At 38.4% G+C, this 17685-nt stretch overlaps 1 protein-coding gene across 1 annotated transcript in view; it reads right to left on the reverse strand.

Annotated features, from left to right (window-relative positions):
• PPP2R3A (protein phosphatase 2 regulatory subunit B''alpha) overlaps positions 1–17685 on the reverse strand; it is a 163097-nt gene that overhangs the window by 139991 nt on the left and 5421 nt on the right. The window contains exon 2 of the mRNA XM_037143845.2: positions 1261–1430. The gene's annotated coding sequence lies outside the window, so the exon portion shown is untranslated. The remainder of the gene's footprint in view (positions 1–1260; positions 1431–17685) is intronic.

The raw sequence follows: 17685 nt of genomic DNA on the forward strand, positions 1-17685 counted from the left end.
TTAAATATGAGAATTCATATATATTGTTAATAACAAATTTAAAAATTAAAAAGAGTTCTAAGGAGATGTAAAGATAAGGCTGGGCTGATTATTATGTGCTAAGGCTAGGGGACAAAGGTGTAGGGGAGGTGAATTCAGCTTCAGGCCCGGGCTGTGTTGGTGGGGCATTGAGAGGATATTCCTCATGCATATGGATGTATGTAGCACTGAAATGACAGAAGTTGAAAATAAAGGTCTGGAATAAGTATCAGATAAAACTTTTAAAGTTACAAGAGTGGACAAGACTATATATGCATAGCATGAGAAAAGGGTCAAGGACAAAATTTTTAGGAAGGCAGGCATGTATGGGGAGAGAAGGATGCCAGGAAGGAGACAGAGAATTAATTTTCAAAGGGCAGGAAGAGAACCAGCCAAATATGACACAGAAGTCAAGGGACAAAAGTGTTTCATTCTTTCCAACATGTTGAATTCCAAAGATTTTGTTTACCAGCAAACATTACAGCTACAGTTTTCTTTTACAAGTATTTCTCCCTAATTTCATGGAGAAATTTGGGAAGTTAATAAAAACTTACCATAAATGTAATGATGGAAAGTAGAGAATGGTGTGTATATATATTTTATATTGCTATTTACGTGTTCTATTTCAGGAAACGTCAGGAGCAGAAAAAGTGGAGCTTCCACTGCTTATCTCAATAGATGAAAGCATTCAAAAAGAAAATGATCAACACAAATCTTGTAGGCACAAGAGAAAACTGGATGAATAACCATGTCACTTAGATGGGGCATTTGAAAACTAGGAAGAGGAAAAATGGTAGAAAAATAACTAAAAGCTCTTTATTTAACAGAGTACACAAGGTGTGATGATTCAGAAGTAATGAGTCATTTAGAAAGAATAAAACTATTAGTTTGCCTGGAAAACACAGGGACTCTTTGTGAATGACTCAGTATGGAAACTGATCCCAAGAGAACAATTTAGACGAATACAAAAACATACCACAAAACTACCTGTAGGGAAAAAAGACACCTGGAATATTTTATTTGTTGTGTTCACTACAAAAATAGTTGAGAAAATAAATTAAGAAACTTCTTAAAAGGAAGATTTTTCTGATATGCAAAGAAATTATAAACATGAATATGAAAGAACAATTAATGTTTTAGGTTTAGGGCTAATATCTTAATGAGGCTAAAAGTAAAATAAGAACATCTTGGTAGCAGGCCTAATTTGGGCTTACGGAAATTTGGAAGTGCTTGAAAACTTACTTTTATTTTTATTCCAGTGGAGAAACAGGAAATGTGGCTTAAGGGAAAAGCACCAGGTGGGCAGCCAGGAGCTCCTGTCCCAGCTTCAGCTTCTGCATTCACCAACTGAGGAAGTTGGTCAAGGCACTTCCTTCACTTTCTCTTCTGGAAAAACACGATGAAAGACGCCTCTGGGGTGTAGAGAACATGAGAAAAGCAAAAAAAATTTTTCTTGGTTAGAATGAGAAAAAAACTGTATTTTACCAGAAAACAATTCTGTAGATGTGGGAAGCACAACAAACTGGCTATTAATTTTTAATGCAGGTAATTTGCAAAGCTACTGATTTCCCTGAGTACTACTGACTCTGAAAGAAAAATCTGAGAGTTAAATTTTAACTATTTTATAATTTTAAAAATTGTATGTATTATTATATACCGAAACATCAACAATGGTTGTCTGTCTGCTGGTAGTATTTTAAGTTAATTTAAGTCACATATTTTCCTTTTCTTTTTCTTATTTTGGAGATCATATATAAGTCAAATTACATTCCATATATAAAAGTCATGTGGACAAGTTAGAAGAACATATATACCGTGCAGTTTAATAAACTTTTCAGTGATACTATAAGCCAGGTACTCTTCAAGATGAGGACATGATTTTGCTTCAAAGCAGCTTACACAGTGAGTAGGCAGAGGAAGAAGATACCTAACATCTGTACCAAGGAAAACATTCTAGAAAGGATTGTTGAGCCCAGTCCTGGAGTACAGTGGAAGTGGTTGGCTGCAAGAAGAAAGGGGAAATGTCTTGTGGACAAAGACAGCAAAGCAGGAGGTAGCATGGGATGTGTGAGGTGCTACCAGGACTTTGGTATTATTCTACTGTCAAGGGTGAAGAGAGACCTCTGGGAGCTACAGCTGAAGGGGTGGGGCAGCGGCAACATAGCATCAGAGAGACCCTGAGAAATTTCAGAGGAAGCAGGAGGGAACAAAGTCAGAGTTACACTGTAGGTAGAAGACAGAGAGAGCTGGAGAAGCAAGACCAAAGCTAGGTAGACAAAAGGCCTCTGTTGAGTCCAGAAAAGAATCTATGAGGCTATAGATGAAGACAGTTTGCAGGGGTGTCCAACCTGTGGTCTGTGGGCTGCATGTAGCCTACGATGGCTAGGAATGCAGCCCAACACAAAATTATAAATTTACTTAAGATAGTATGAGATTTTTTTTGTGTGATTACATATCACAATGTACTTAATGTGTGGCCCAAGACTACTCTTCTTCCTCCAGTGTGGCGCAGAGATGCCAAAGGTGGACACCCCTGGCTCAGCGGCTGAAGTGACTAAGCCATGGTCACAAATCTATGAGCAGGATATGAATGTCTTTTATCTTTAAATCCTGTGCTTTTCACATCCCTACAGGCAAAAATCCTGGCTGAAGCTAACAACAGATCTCAAATTTATTTTTATTAAGTAAATGATAGATTTTAAAAAAGACTTTATTCATTTATTTGTAATCAATTACCTAAAATGTTAAGGGCATTAATAGTAAACAAGCAAGGCTTGTGTGGTAAGGAACTTATGGGATAAAAGAAATGACACAAAAAAGATCAGTTCATACAATAGGTATCTATCCTCCTCCTGGGCCTAAAAGAAATCACATTCTAGTGACGGTTGCTTTCAGAAATAATTTTTACATCCTTTTGGTACAAGTGAGCAGAGCCTCTGCAGAGCCAACCAGGCAATTCTAGAAAATGACCAGGAACCTGGGGTAAAATAAATACAGCATGGGTCAAAGGAAAACTTAACTTGAACGAGACAATAAGGGAACAAGACAAAAATCCCAAAGGATGGCATGGATGCCAGAAAGCTGGGGAGGGGCCCAGAATTGCCTTCAACACAGCTTGGATTTGATAGATCAAAGTTGTTTATTTTTTAATCTCTATATAAAAGTAATGACTATAGAAGACATGCCTGATGAGAGAAAAATAGAGAGAATCAAAGATCACACCTACAGATAGGATCAATGTGAACATTTTGTAAATGTCTTTTTTGTCTTTAAATATACATAACATAGACGAGGGAATTTTTGTGAATGTTTATTTTATATTTTTTAAACAAAAGTGAGATTTAACTAGAATTTATTACCCTTTCTGCTCTCCATGAAAATAAAAATCCACATCATATTTCTCATATACACTGTGTGGATATGCCAAATTTCAATTCAATTCTCTACTTATTTCAATTGAATACTTATTCAATTCTCTACTAAGGCACATTAGACTGTATGATAACTAAGGTGCAGAAAGGAAGCAAGCAGCAAGCAAGTAATAAAACTGACATTAGCTGTGGCAGCATTCAATATTCTAAAGGTAGCAAGAGGTAAGACATGTGGAAGCTCTTGAGATTTTAGTGTTCCAGACATAAGATGAATAATGTCTGAATCTGGAATTCTTTGTAGATGAAGAGGAATTTCCAAAAAAGACTGCAACCCAACACATACTAAAGATGAAGTAATTTCAAATCTTCACATCTGCAGAACAGATAGAATGAGAATGTCAAAGAGAGCACTCAGACAACTAAAAAGAGTGGGTGGACCGCCAGGGAAAAACCAAGTGTCACTTAGTGATAATCCACAAGCACAGGTTTACAAGGAAGTGGCAGCCAGCCCCAAATTGTGTTCTAACAGAAAGTGCACCACATGTTTCTTGTGAGATGCTAGGTGGCCTTGAAGACTTAATGTATCCTCTCTGGGCCTCTGTCCTTTGGCCTGGCTCTGTGAGTTACAAACTGTGCTTGTCAGAGTTCCTTTGGAAGCTGCCAATACTAGGCATTTCCCACTGTGACCAGAATAGCTCTGCTTTGATCTGTTTTATATATTAGATCTCCAAAAATATTTTATTTGAATAAACAGAGTTCCACAGATAAAAAAATAGTCCTAAAATCACAGGATTAAAAAAAATATCATTCACCCTTCAGATTATTTGCTAACCACAAAGGTAAAAATGTAAATTTACAATGGAGGGATCTGAAAGTCACCACCTTAACACCTTGGTTAAAAACTTAGCATCACTGATGGTAAGACAATTAGATAATATATAGAATACCTCTTGATATGATGCAATATGAAGACTGAAGTATCACTTATGTAGTATTCTTACCAAAAATACTTAGCTTTAATCAATCTTTTAGAGCCAATGTCAGATTATACAAGAAACAAGCAATAGAGAAGTTAAACACCACCTTGAGGAAACGGAGAAATTCATGATACGGATCATTCTGTAAGATAATTAGCCTGGTGTCTTCAATCAGATAGTATCATGGGGGATAAAGTCCGTGTGTGGGGAACGTTGGGGTGGCAGGGGGAGGAGATGGAAGAAACACCAGTGTAAAGGCTCTGAGGTAGAAGCATGTCCTGAATGTTTTAGCAAGAGAGAGAGAATGGCAGTGTAACTAGAGTTTGAGATGGAAAGCTATTGAAGAATTCTGAACAGAGAAATATGACACGATATGAATTATTTTTAACAAGATTATTTTGGTTGCTCTGATGAGAATAAACTATAGGGAACAAGAGTGGAAGCAGGGAGACCAAATTGGCCTGGAATAATACAGGCAAAAGATGATGCTGGTTTGGATCAGGAAGTAATGAGGGAAGGGTGAAAAGTAGTTAGATTCCAGATACATTTTGAAACAAGAGCTGGTGGGACAAATGCGTGGATTTTGTGAAAAAGAGGGAATCAAGGATGAATCTAAGGTTTTGTTTGTTTGTTTGTTTGAACAACTGGAAGAAGAGAATTGATGTGAAATGAAAGTAGGATGAACAGATTTGTTGGTGGCCAAGGAAGTGATGGTGGTAAGGGAAGTCAATGATTCAGTTTTTAATGTTACTTTTGACATACCTATTAGACATTCCGGTAAACATGGGCAGAATGATGTTGGAGAATTGAGTCTGGACTTTAGGGGAGACATTTGGGCTGACATAAATTTGAGTGATTTTTAAAGCCTTGAGACTAGGTAAGATCACCACAGGACGAAATGGGAAGGGAATGGGAAGGGAATGGGAAGGGAATGGGAAGGGAAGGGAAGGGAAGGGAAGGGAAGGGAAGGGAAGGGAAGGGAAGGGGAAGGGAAGGAAGGGAAGGGAAGAGGAAGGGAAGGGAAGGGAATGGGAAGGGAATGGGAAGGGAATGGGAAGGGAATGGGAAGGGAATGGGAAGGGAATGGGAAGGGAAGGGGAAGGGAAGGGAAGGGAAGGGAAGGGAAGGGAAGGGAAGGGAAGGGAAGGGAAGGGAAAGGAAAATACATAGAAATACTTCCATTGAGCCCTGTGGGGCTCATGGGTTGATATCAGCAAAATTTCCATATCCTGGACCTCTTTTCTGAAGTTTTCTTCAACTTCCTTTAAGCTTTGTACTTCAGTGGCAACTGGGTTCTTGCCTTAGGATGCTGCTTTCCATGCAGCCCTCTCAGACGATGACCCTTCTTCTCTTCCCTGCCCCTCAAACATGAGGCCTGGGAGGTGCCTTCCTGCTCCTTGTTGCTACTTCCAGTCCATTCTCCCTCTGCCTTCTCCAAAAATCCTTGCTTTGAGTCACATATCATCAGACTGTACCACCCACTATCCTTACTGCAGTACTTAAGTCTCTCCAAGGTCAGTCTCTTTCATTTCTTGATGACTGTCGCTTTTGGCTGACTGTCACTTTGACACTATTTCTGTTACAACTGTTAGTGATTTCAATATCAAAATAGATAATCAATCTGTCTGATATCCTGGCCTCTTAGTTTCTTGGCCTTTTCTCCACTATGATAAATATGTTGATCTTGTTTTCTACCCTGTCTCAGCCACTTTTTCCCATGACTGTACCCAAACCCTTTAGAACATCCAAGAACAACCATACATCTGAAGGAGTTACATTTACCAAAAATTTATTGGTGAGTTCAAAGTAACACCACCCACTATAGGCCTCCACTGACAAGGTCAAGGGAGTCAGGTATGAGACCAACATCATCATGCTACCATCATCAACATGCTACCATCATCAACAGCTAACGAGGGAGAAGGAGACAGGGGGAACTAGGCATGCTTCCTCTTTGAGGCCTCTTAGCTTGGGCTTATATTCCTTACATGGGGTGGGGGGAAGGTGTACGAGTGAAGTGCTGGAATCCCTACTGTGGTGGACTCTCAAAGGGAAGAATAATATTATTACACCAACATTTTTAAAGTGCTTATATGCTGAGCACTTAAATGCATTATTAATTTAGTTCTCATGCTAACATTGACGTTAGTGTTATCTCCATTTCACAGATAAAGAAACTGTGGCTAAGGGACATTTTTACACACATAAGTGGCAAAACTGACTTGAGCCCAGGTAACATCAAAACCCCTCTGTCCTATACCATGTCTGTATTAATGCTAGAGAAGGTGGGCTAACTCAATACCAGAGTCCCTGCCATAATCCCAGAAGTCTCAACTCCTAAAAAAAAGAACTGTCTCAAAATCTTAGTAGGCATAAGAAAAAGAAAGGACAGAAATAAAAATGGAAGGAAGGATAGAAGGAAGAAAAGAAATAAGGAGATAGGAAATCTATAGAACATTGAAGCCATTGTAGTGACCTGGGCAGAAAGAACAGAAAGCTTTTTAACCCCAATTTTGTTTTTCAGAAAGTTTGAAAACCTATCAAATTCATTAGTGAATAATGACATTGTGACACAAAAAAATAGCTATATAAAAGAAAATCATAACAGATAAAATTAATGCAGTAAAATTTAAAGTTACACTCTTAAAAACCAATAAATAATGTTAATGCTACCTATCTGAACTTCAGACTATAAGAGTATCACCAAACTTTATAAACATAATTAACACAATGAGCTTGCCAAAAATAAAACTGACTGGGACACAATTAAAAGCATACTCACAAATGATATCATATCTAGTAATAAAATTTTATATACAACATGACAAAAGGCTGAGCATAAAGCTAATATATATATTTAGGATAAGTGACCTGAGAGATTAAATTGATAGGAGAGAAATGGATAGTGCAGAAAACTCTAAATGTAGAAAAGCTACAAATATCAGGGCAAGAAAAAAATTAACAAGGGTGAAACATGAGATCTGATTTGGAGAAAACATAAATACAAAGATTATGTACAAAGATTCTCTGAACATAAGAAAGAAATAATTTCCATTTATTCACCACAAAACATTTATTAAGAATTTATAGAACTGCTGTAGTTTCTCAGGAAGGGGAGTGATAAGATTCAGGTAGCAGTTGTGATGGGTCAGGGAAGGAGAGGCAGAGATGAATCAGAAAGGCAATGCAATTTATTAATCCTCATATCCACAACATGTAGCCAGTTCACAGCATAAAACAGACATTAACAGTATTTTTTTAATGTATGAACTGTGAGATGCTGTGGAGTATCCAAAAATTCAACTAGGGTAGAAGAATAGGGCAAAAGCCCAATGGAAATATCTCCAGGTAAGACGGAAATGCAGGTTATCTTGAACTGACAATTTTTGTAGTTTTCATATGTTCCTCTAGGCTTCACATGTGCCCCTCCACAGAACTCATGGCTTCCCCATTTCTTAGTTTCCAACCTGAGTACAGCTTTGGTGTCTTATTTCTTGGCCCTACCAATCCCCTCTACTTAATCAACCTTGATATACCTTAGGTGAAGTCTTATCACAATAAAAATCATTATTTGTGCACTGATCCATAGAATTTCTGAGCTTGCTTACTAGGAGAGCACATAAAGCATTTATTTGTCTATAAGACAATTTCAGGCAAAAGGTTCTGATGCTGCTGGCTCAGGAGTAGAACATAACTAAACAAAACAACCCTTGGGACCAAAGTCTGAATTACCACCTCCAGTGGGGCTTTGTGACCACAATTTTGACAGAAAATTTTTCATTCAATGCCATAATAAAAGTGTTGGGGAGGAGGAGGGAGTTGGGGAAGAAAATGTTGAGATGAGACACAAAGCCAGAGTTGAGAAGGTTCAACTGCAAGAAGCTAAAAAGTGAGACATGATGAGGGTCCAAACCAAAAAGCCAGAAGCAGGTATAGAGACTGAGCCCACCAAGCCTGCCTCACCAACTCATGATTGTCATTCAGCTTCAAGTACCCTGAGGGGTAGAAGGAGAACTCTGAGATACTCCCAAAGTTCTTCATTCAGCTGACATTCTACAGGAATGACTGAGGAATCCTTATACTCTATAGAAGAGGTCCAGCAAGGGTTTCTTTCTTATTAATTACTTACTGTAGAGACAGACAACCTGATAGCCTGCTGCATATACACCCAGAGCACCTTTACTGAGGCAACAGAACTTTTTACAAGGTAATAGGTGTTTGGAAGTACATGAAAATCAAATAGCAATCTGCCATATTTGTAGGCCATACCCAGAATAAACTCAGTAAGACCTGATAATCCTGTCTCCGAAATCTCTCTCAATTTTCACAACTTCTCATTATCTCCACTGCTAAAATCCTGGCCCAATTTATCATTTTTTCACCTGCACTATTGCCATAGCCTTCTAAACTGGTCTAACTGCTTCCAGTCTTGCTTCTACATACCCTAGTCATTCTATAAAAAGCGTAACAAGGACTTCCGCCAAGATGGAGGTATAGGTGGAAACACTTTGCTTCCTTGCACAACCAAATCTAAAAACAACAAAGTTTTAACAACAATAAACGCAACCAAATCCCAGAAAATCGAACAATATGGAGTCCGAAAACAATGCACCACTCAGCTAAACTGGTGAGAGGGGCGAAGCCAGCAGCCAAGCGGGTAGGGCAAAAATGATCCCCTGACCCAGGCGGCGCGCAGGCAGCCAATGGTCCGGGTCCCAGGTGTGGGGTAGCTATGAAAAGGCGCGGCGAGGCCGGCTGGCTGTCTGAGGTCGCACATTTGCACTCAGATAAACAGGCAGGGGCAAGCGGTGAGGTGGACTGGGTGAGCAGAGAGGACCGCCATTGCTCCCTCTCTGACCCTGCCCCCACATACAGCATCACAAACCAGTGACCTGGGTAACCCCGCCCTGGTGAACGCCTAAGGCGCCTCTCCTCATACCTAACAGGCACAAACAGATCAAAACATGGCTCAAGAACAACTCAGAGCCCCAGAGCCAATAAATCTAAGCAATGAAGCAATAGACAAACTTTCGGATACTCAGTTCAAAACACTGGTGATCAGGATGCTCACAGAACTGGTGGATTTTAGTCACAAATTAGAGGAACATATGAAGGCTAAACTAATTGAAATGAAGGGAGATGCATAGGAAACCAATAGTAATGGAAAGGAAATTGGGACTCAAATCAAGGGAGCAGACCAGAAGGAAGGAAAAAATGACCAAACAGAAAAATATGAAGAAACAAGAATTCAAAAAAATGAGGAGAGGCTTAAGAACCTCCAGGACATCTTTAAACACTCCAACATCCGAATTATAGGGGTACCAGAAGGGGAAGAGGAACAGTCACAAGTGGAAAACTTATTTGACCAAATAATTAAGGAGAACTTCCCCATTCTGGAAAAGGAAATAGACTTCTAGGAAATCCAGGAAGCTCAGAGAGTCCCAGAGAAGTTGGACCCAAGAAGGAACACACCAAGGCACATCATCATTACATGAGCCAAGATTAAAATGAAGGAGAGAATCCTAGAAACAGCAAGAGATAAGGGGACAGTCACCTACAAAGGAGTTCCCATCAGACTGTCAGCTAATGTCTCAAAAGAGACCTTACAGGCAAGAAGGGGCTGGAAAGAAGTATTCCAAGTCATGAAAACTAAAGACCTACAACCAAGATTGCTCTATCTAGCTAAGCTTTCATTTAAAATGGAAGGACAGATAAAGTGCTTCTCAGATAAGATCAAATTCAAGGAGTTCATCATCACCAAGCCCTTATTATATCAAATGTTAAAGGGACTTACCTAACAAAAAGAAGATAAAAAAGATGAACAGTGAAAGGACAGCAAACTCAACAGTTATTAAGAACCACACCTAAAACAAAAGCAAATTAAGAGGACAGCTAGATCAGGAGTGAACAATAGAAATGAAGATCACGTGGAGGATTAGCAACAGGGGAGTGGGAGAAAGAGAAGGGGGGAGAAGGTACAGAAAATAAGTAGCATAGACAGTAGAGAGAAAATAGGGGGGAGGGTAAGAACAGTAGGGGAAATATAGAATCTAAAGAACTTGAGACATGTGTTCATGAACTAAGCGGGGGGTATGGTGGGGGAAGGGTGTGCAGGGTGGAGGGGAATGAAGGGGGGAAATAGAACAAATGTAATGGCATAATCAATAAAATGTAAAAAAAATAAAAATAAAATAAAAAGCATAACAATAGTAAAATACAAGGTGGGGCAAAAGTAGGCTTACTGTTGTTTGCATAGAAAATAATACAATAATTAGTAAATAATAATACAACTTTGTGTACTCACGACTGTAAACGTACTTTTGTCCCACTCTGTAAATTAGAAAAATTGCTCTGTTTCAGATGTTCTAATGGTTACCAGTCCATTCTGAAGAAAATCTACACTCCTCTACCTTATATAGCTCCAGAATTTGCCCACTACCTCCCTTATTTCATCTTAAACTGCTCTCCTTGGCCTTTTTTTGGTTCTTCCAACAGCCTCTTCCTCTTCCCTGAGGAATGGTCAAAAACCACCAAAAAAGATGCTAAACTGATGACAAGTTGGAGGTCACGACAACATTCAACCAATATCTCTTAACCATTGTTCACATCGCATCATTCAAATTGTTGTTTTTAAATGGGAAAAACATTTAAATGATTAGTTTATTAATTTCCAAAAGGCGGTTGTTGAACCAAAACTATAATTGCCCTCCATTATAAGAACTGATTCCAATATCAGTTTATAAGCTAATTCTAAAATTTCACACAGAAAATGTGCAAGAAGAATCAAGACAACTTTGGGGTGGGGAAACAAAGAGTAAGTAAGAGCATTATTTTTCTCATAGTGAGCAATGGGTAACAAATGTTCATTGTATTACTATGTGTAACACCTTACATATGTCTCACAAATATTGTGCTACAGCTGTTTAATATTTAATTTTTTTAAAAAGAAGACCTTGCCAAGAATCAAAATATATCATAAATCTATAGTAATTAAAAGTGTATTAATGGCACAGAAACAACTCTGGGGCTCTGAGTTGTTCTTGATGGAACTAGACAGAGTACTAAAACCAACCTATGAGCATGAGAATTTAGTAACTGCTAATGTGACATGCCACTTACAAAAATTATTATTCCAAATGGTTAGTTAATGGAACAAGATTCTACCCTAACGCTACTCACAAAAATAAATTCCAGATGAGTTAAAAACCTAAATTTTATATGAAAATGTAAGATTTTATGTTTTTATCTTTAGGGTAGGAAAGACATCCATTAAAAAGTTAGTTTAAAAAAGTCAGTAAACTCAAAAGCCATAAAGGCAAACAGGTAAATGTGATGTCAAAATTAAAAACTACTACAAAGGGAGAGGATGCTAACAGATTGGAGGAAAGTGTGCCATTTTTATAATAAAACCTGGATATCTACAATATAAACAACTTCTATGAATGAATGAGACAAGTGTTTTTATGTTGTGTATATAACAGAAAAACCAAAAACAAGAGTGCTTAAACAAGATAAACATTAAAATTGTCTCTTATGCAGAAGCTGAGGGCTCCATGAACTGCTGAGATCCAGGTGTTCTGGCTCACTGAACTACTGTGAAGGTCCTCATGGTATCGGAAGGCTCAGTCTTGAAGGGAAGGGGAGGAAACACTCAGAGTACTGAGAATTCTGGGGAGCAGAGTTTGAAAGAGAAGGGATACAGGGAGACCTGACAAAAGTGAACTTAGAACAGACCTGAGGAAGGTGAGGGAGTAAGCTTTGTAGGTATTAGGGGAAAGCAAAGGTCCTGGGGCAGGAATACAGCTGGTATGTTGGAGAAAGAACAAGGTACCTCTTGTGACTCGGACGAAGTAAGCACAGGGAGTAGTAGGAGAAGTGGGAGAGATAAAGTGGGGGTTGATTATGGGACACCTTGTAGGTAAGTATAAAGCCTCTGAACTGACAGCTTAATTTAACAGGTCCTACTAGGGACTGTGTTGACAACAGACTCCAGGAAAGCAAGGACAAGAGCAGATACAGAGTTGGGCTATGGTAATAATCTAGGTGAGATCAAATTAATGGTGGTTTGGACACCATTTATAATTGGAAGTTTGTACCTTTTGACCACCTTCTCCCATTCTGCATACCTTCCACCCTCCACCTCTGGCAACCACCTGTCTGTTCTCTGTATCTATGAGGTTGTTTTATTTTCTTTTTTTTAGATTGCACATATAAGTGAGTAGAGGTAGAGGGATATAACCAATTCTAGATACACACTGAAGGTAGAGCCAACAGGGTTTGCTGGTAAGACTGAATGCAGGATGAAAGAGAAAGAAGAGAGTCAAGGATTATTCTAAGGTTTTGGGCCTGGCCTACTGGAAGAATAGAGCTGCTAATCACTGAGATGGGACAAGCTGTGTGAAAAGTGGGTTTTGGAGGGGAAAATCAGGAGTTCAGTTTAGAGATGTCTGTTAGATATCCAAATGCAGATACCAAGTAGGCATTTTGAACATATCAGAGTATGAGATTCAGAGGAGAGCTCTAATTTGGAGATAAAAATATTAGTCAATAGTGTGTAGTTGTTGCTATATAGATAATATTTAAAGTCAGAAGACTGGGTAAAATGGCCAAGGAAATAGGATTGATTCTAAAAAACAGAGATGTGCTGAGTAAGCAGCACTCTTAACTTTGGAGGTTAAGAAAGATGATGAGGAACTAGCAAAAAGACTAAGTAAGAACCTTCAGTAAGGTAGGAGGAAATCCATAGAATGGGGTATTCTAGAAGCTAAATTAAGAAAGCATTTCAAAGAGAAATAATCCACTGTGCAAATGCTGCTGATAGGTAAGCCAAAAAGAAAACCCGAGAAATGACTGAATGGATTTAGCAATGTGGAAGTCTTTGGTGGGAGGTAAAGGCCTGATTAGTGTGAAATGAAGAGAGACTGAAAGGAACTAAACTCAATGCATTAGACAAACTGTAGAGAGGAACAGATTTAGAGGGAAGGTAGCGTGGAGAGAGAGAGAGAGCGTTTAGCCCTGTATCACAAGGCACTGTATATCTCTAATATCTAGTACTGTGCTCATCACATAGTGATAATAAATATTTGCTAATTGAACTAAGTCAAGTCACCAGCCACTGAATAAGGAAACAGTCTTAGTTCCAGAGGCTTATTAACAGCTGATACAGTGAAATGTGAGAATTCTTGACCCAATAAAAAGAACTGCCTTTATTCTCTTATTATGCTTGAAAACGCTTTAGTTTGGAAAACTATGCCTTACTCATCTATAACAAATATCCCCAAATTTGACAGGAATAGCAACAGAATTTGGCAAACACATGCCCTATAAAAAATATACTTTTACTTCTGAATGAGTACAATCTCTACAATTACCTCTTGCATGTGGGGCCCTGTGACTTTGTACCCAAAGGTCCAACACGGATCTTGGTCCTCTAGTTTTCTCACAACTCACTACGCACTACAATGGAAGACTTCTGGTGATTGCTGAAGGACATTAACTTATAGGTGTTTTTTGCAAATGAAAGTTACCTGTGGCAAACCAATAATCATCACAAACATTTGTTTAGTGATTTATACTTTTCAAAATGATAACACAATCATCTTCTCTTCCAATCTCACAACTATGTGAGGCAAGTATTTTTATTACTTTCATTTCACAAAAGAGAAAACGCAGAGACTGACACTTGCATAAAAACACACATTTCTTTCAACAAATGGTGCTGAGACAACTGGATAGCCACATATAAAAGATGGAGTTGGACCCTTACCTCACACACACAAACTAACTCAAAATGGATCGAAGACATAAATGTAAGAAAGCTGTAAACACTTAGTGTACAGTGGTACACTAATATGACCTCTGATTTGGCAGTGATTCTTAAATATGATACCAAAAATATAAGCAATAACACAAAAATATAAATTATACTAACAGAATTAAAAGCTTTGTGCAAAGGACACTATCAAGAAAGTGAAAAGGCAGCCTTCAGTATGAGAAAAAATATTTGCAAATCATATATCTGATAATAAGGGCCTAGTATTCATAATATATAAAGAATTCTTACAACTGCTCACAACAAAAAGACAAGCGGCCCAACTAAAATATGGGCAAAGGTCTTGAATAGGCATTTCTCCAAAGAAGATATACAAATGACCAACAAGCACAGGAAAAGAGGCACAACACTATCAGTCATTAGAGAAATGCAAATTAAATTCACAATGGAATATTACTTCATGCCCACAAGGATGTCTATAACTCAGGATAAACAAAGAACTAGAAAATAACAAGGGTTGGTGAGATTGTAGGGAAAGTGGTTTTTTGAATATTTCTAGTGGAAATGCAAATGGTACCACTGCTGTGGAAACGTTTGTGGTTCCTCAAAAAATTAAACATGGAATGACTGAGCAATTTCCATTCCTAGGTATACACACAAAAGAAATGAAATAGGTATTCAAGCAAAAACTTGTACATAAGTGCTCTTAGAAACACTATTTACAATTGCCAAAAGATGTAATCAACTGAAATGTCGATCAATTGATGAAAGGATAAACAAATGTGACCTATCCATATAATGGAATTATTACTCAAAGAAAGGAACAAATACCATATTTTGCCGTGTGTAATGCTCACCCACATTTTTTATACAAACTTTCAGGAAAAAAGTCTTTTGTTTTAATTTTTTAATTCAATTTTAAATTTATATTTAAAAACTAAACTGATTATCGTATTCCAGTATATTTTTTGCATATGAATATCGTTATTGCTTTCTAGAGTTACACTTTTAATGCATAAGCATAAGTAAAAGATTAAAATCATTTATACAGATATGGAATTAGAACTCCTTATGTATAAAGCACATCCTTATTCCCCCTTAAAAATTTGGGCAAGGCCCTGGCTGGTGTGCATAAATGGACTGAGTGTCCATTGCCTGCAAACCAAAGGGTCACTGGTTCAATTACCAGTTAGGGCACATGCCTGGGTTGCAGGCCAAGTCCCCAGTTGGGGGTATGCAAGAAGCAACTGATTGATGTTTCTCTATTTCTCTCTCACTCTTCCTCCCTCCCTTTTTTCCCTCCCTTCCCTTCTCACTAAAAGTAAATAAAATCTTTCCTTTTCCTTTATTTTTTTATTGTTGTTTAAGTACAGTTATCTCCATTTTCCCACCATCACTTTCCCCCACCCCACCCACCCCCAACCTTTCACCCTCAATCCTTCCCCCCTTTGGCTTTGTCCATGGTCCTTTATACATGTTCCTTGATGACCCTTTCCCTTCTTTCCCCCATTATCCCCTTCCCCCTCCCCTCTGGTTACTCTGTTTGTTCTTCATTTCAATGCCTCTGGTTATATTTTGCTTGTTTGTTTTGCTGGTTAGGTTCCACTTATAGGTGAGATCATATGGTATTTAATAAAACATTTTAAAAACTGGGCAAAAAAATTAGCATTATACAGGGCAAAATATGGTATTATCCAAAGAAAAGAACACAGGCTACACATGAATGAGCCTTGTAAATATTACACTAAATAAAAGAAGCCACACACAAAATGTCACAAATTGCGTGATTCCATTTATATGAAATTTCCATATAAATTAGATAAACCCACAGAGACAGAAAGTATTGTAGATTGGTGGTTTAGGGGAATATGGAGGAGAGAAATGGGGAGTGACTGCTTATGGATCCAGGGTTTCCTTGTGAGGTGATAAAAATGTTCTGCATTTAGCTGGTGATGCTGATTGCACAACACTGTGACTATATTGAGAGTCATTGAATTACACAATTTAAAATGGTTAATTTTATGTTATGTGAATTTTAAACTCAATAAAAACAAATAAATCACACATCTCACACTTGACAGATCAAGGCCTTGCATCCAAGACTGACTTTAAGTCCATTCCCCACTCAATTATCTTGTCTCCTCTACAAATATAAGGAGCTCTGGATCACCTTGGCAATGAATTGTTCCTTCCATCTACCACCACCCAAGCAAAGCACCCAAGTATTTTTGTGATGGTGGAATTTCTACAATTGTCCAAGCACATATGAGTTTCTAAACAAAATATTTTCTTATCATAGGCCCTGGCTGGTGTAGCTCAGTGGATTGAGGGCCGGCCTGTGAACCAAAGGAACACGGTTCAATTCCCAGTCAGGGCACATGCCTGGATTACAGGCCAGTTCCCAGCAGGGGACGCACAAGAGGCAACTAACTATACATTGATGTTTCTTTCCCTCTTTCCTTCCCTTCCCCTCTAAAGATAAATAAATAAAATCTTTAATAAAAAATATTTTCTTATCACAGACTCCCAGTACAAACCTTTAAAAACCAAGGTCTGATATTCGTGTCACGAAGTCATCCATACAGAAATTAAACATCACCCACCTAACAGATGAACCAATGCCAGCTATGAAGGCTATTCCCTCACAAGACAATACCCCTATTTGCAAAAAGGATATAACAATGGGGTTTATGCCCTGGACAAATAAACACCATTCTTCACTAATAATCCTTGGCATTTTGCAGCCCCTATGGCTTTTGATCTGCTGGTAGATCACAACTCTTAGAAACAACTCTTAGAAATGCAAAACTGACCTTTAAGCCCTCCTGTGCCAGGTTAAAACTGCCAAGGAGGCAGGCATGCATAAGAGACAGACTGGTAGTGGCCATCTGAATGACAACCCACTCTACAGAGTTTAACGCAAGGTCTTCAAGGTGACAGTATTCATACAACCTTTTGGAAATTAGTTTGTTCAGTGCTCTGTTTACCTTCTCTTTAAGCTCAATGAGGTCCTATTCCTCCAACTTCTATTTATCCCTTCTAAACATTGTCAATGAAAAAGATTTCAAAGTATGAGAAATTTTACATGCATGCAATTGGAAAACCAAGCTACAATATCAAGTTATTTAGGAAAAATACAGCTGCAGAAAATACTCCTGGAAATCTGACAGCTAGATACATATTCCCTCATGTAACCAAGTATTCCATTTTCAACATGCCAATGGTCTGGTCTTTGTTCATCAGTCCAATGGGAGGATGATGTCAGGGTCACTGGAGCCCAGATCACTGCTGGCCTTCAGGAGCCCTGTGGCTTTCCAGATAAGAGACTAAGGACATAATTTCCAACATCTGAGTCTCAAGGGTTCTGGCAAAATAATCTCCTTAGTGAAAAACACGAAGTCTCCAAAACAAATACAAGCAAGACCCCTCTGAAATGGGGGAGAGGGGTAATCATGCACCACTGAATCACCTCCCTAAAAAGTAAGAAGTGTTTGGGTAACCAACACACCCTGCGCACCTATCACAGAGATAAGCTAGATACCGGTCC

Source organism: Artibeus jamaicensis, unplaced genomic scaffold (genome assembly GCF_021234435.1).
Source record: "Artibeus jamaicensis isolate MK-2021 breed Jamaican fruit bat unplaced genomic scaffold, CSHL_Jam_final contig_519, whole genome shotgun sequence".
In the NCBI taxonomy this organism is placed as follows: domain Eukaryota; kingdom Metazoa; phylum Chordata; class Mammalia; order Chiroptera; family Phyllostomidae; genus Artibeus; species Artibeus jamaicensis.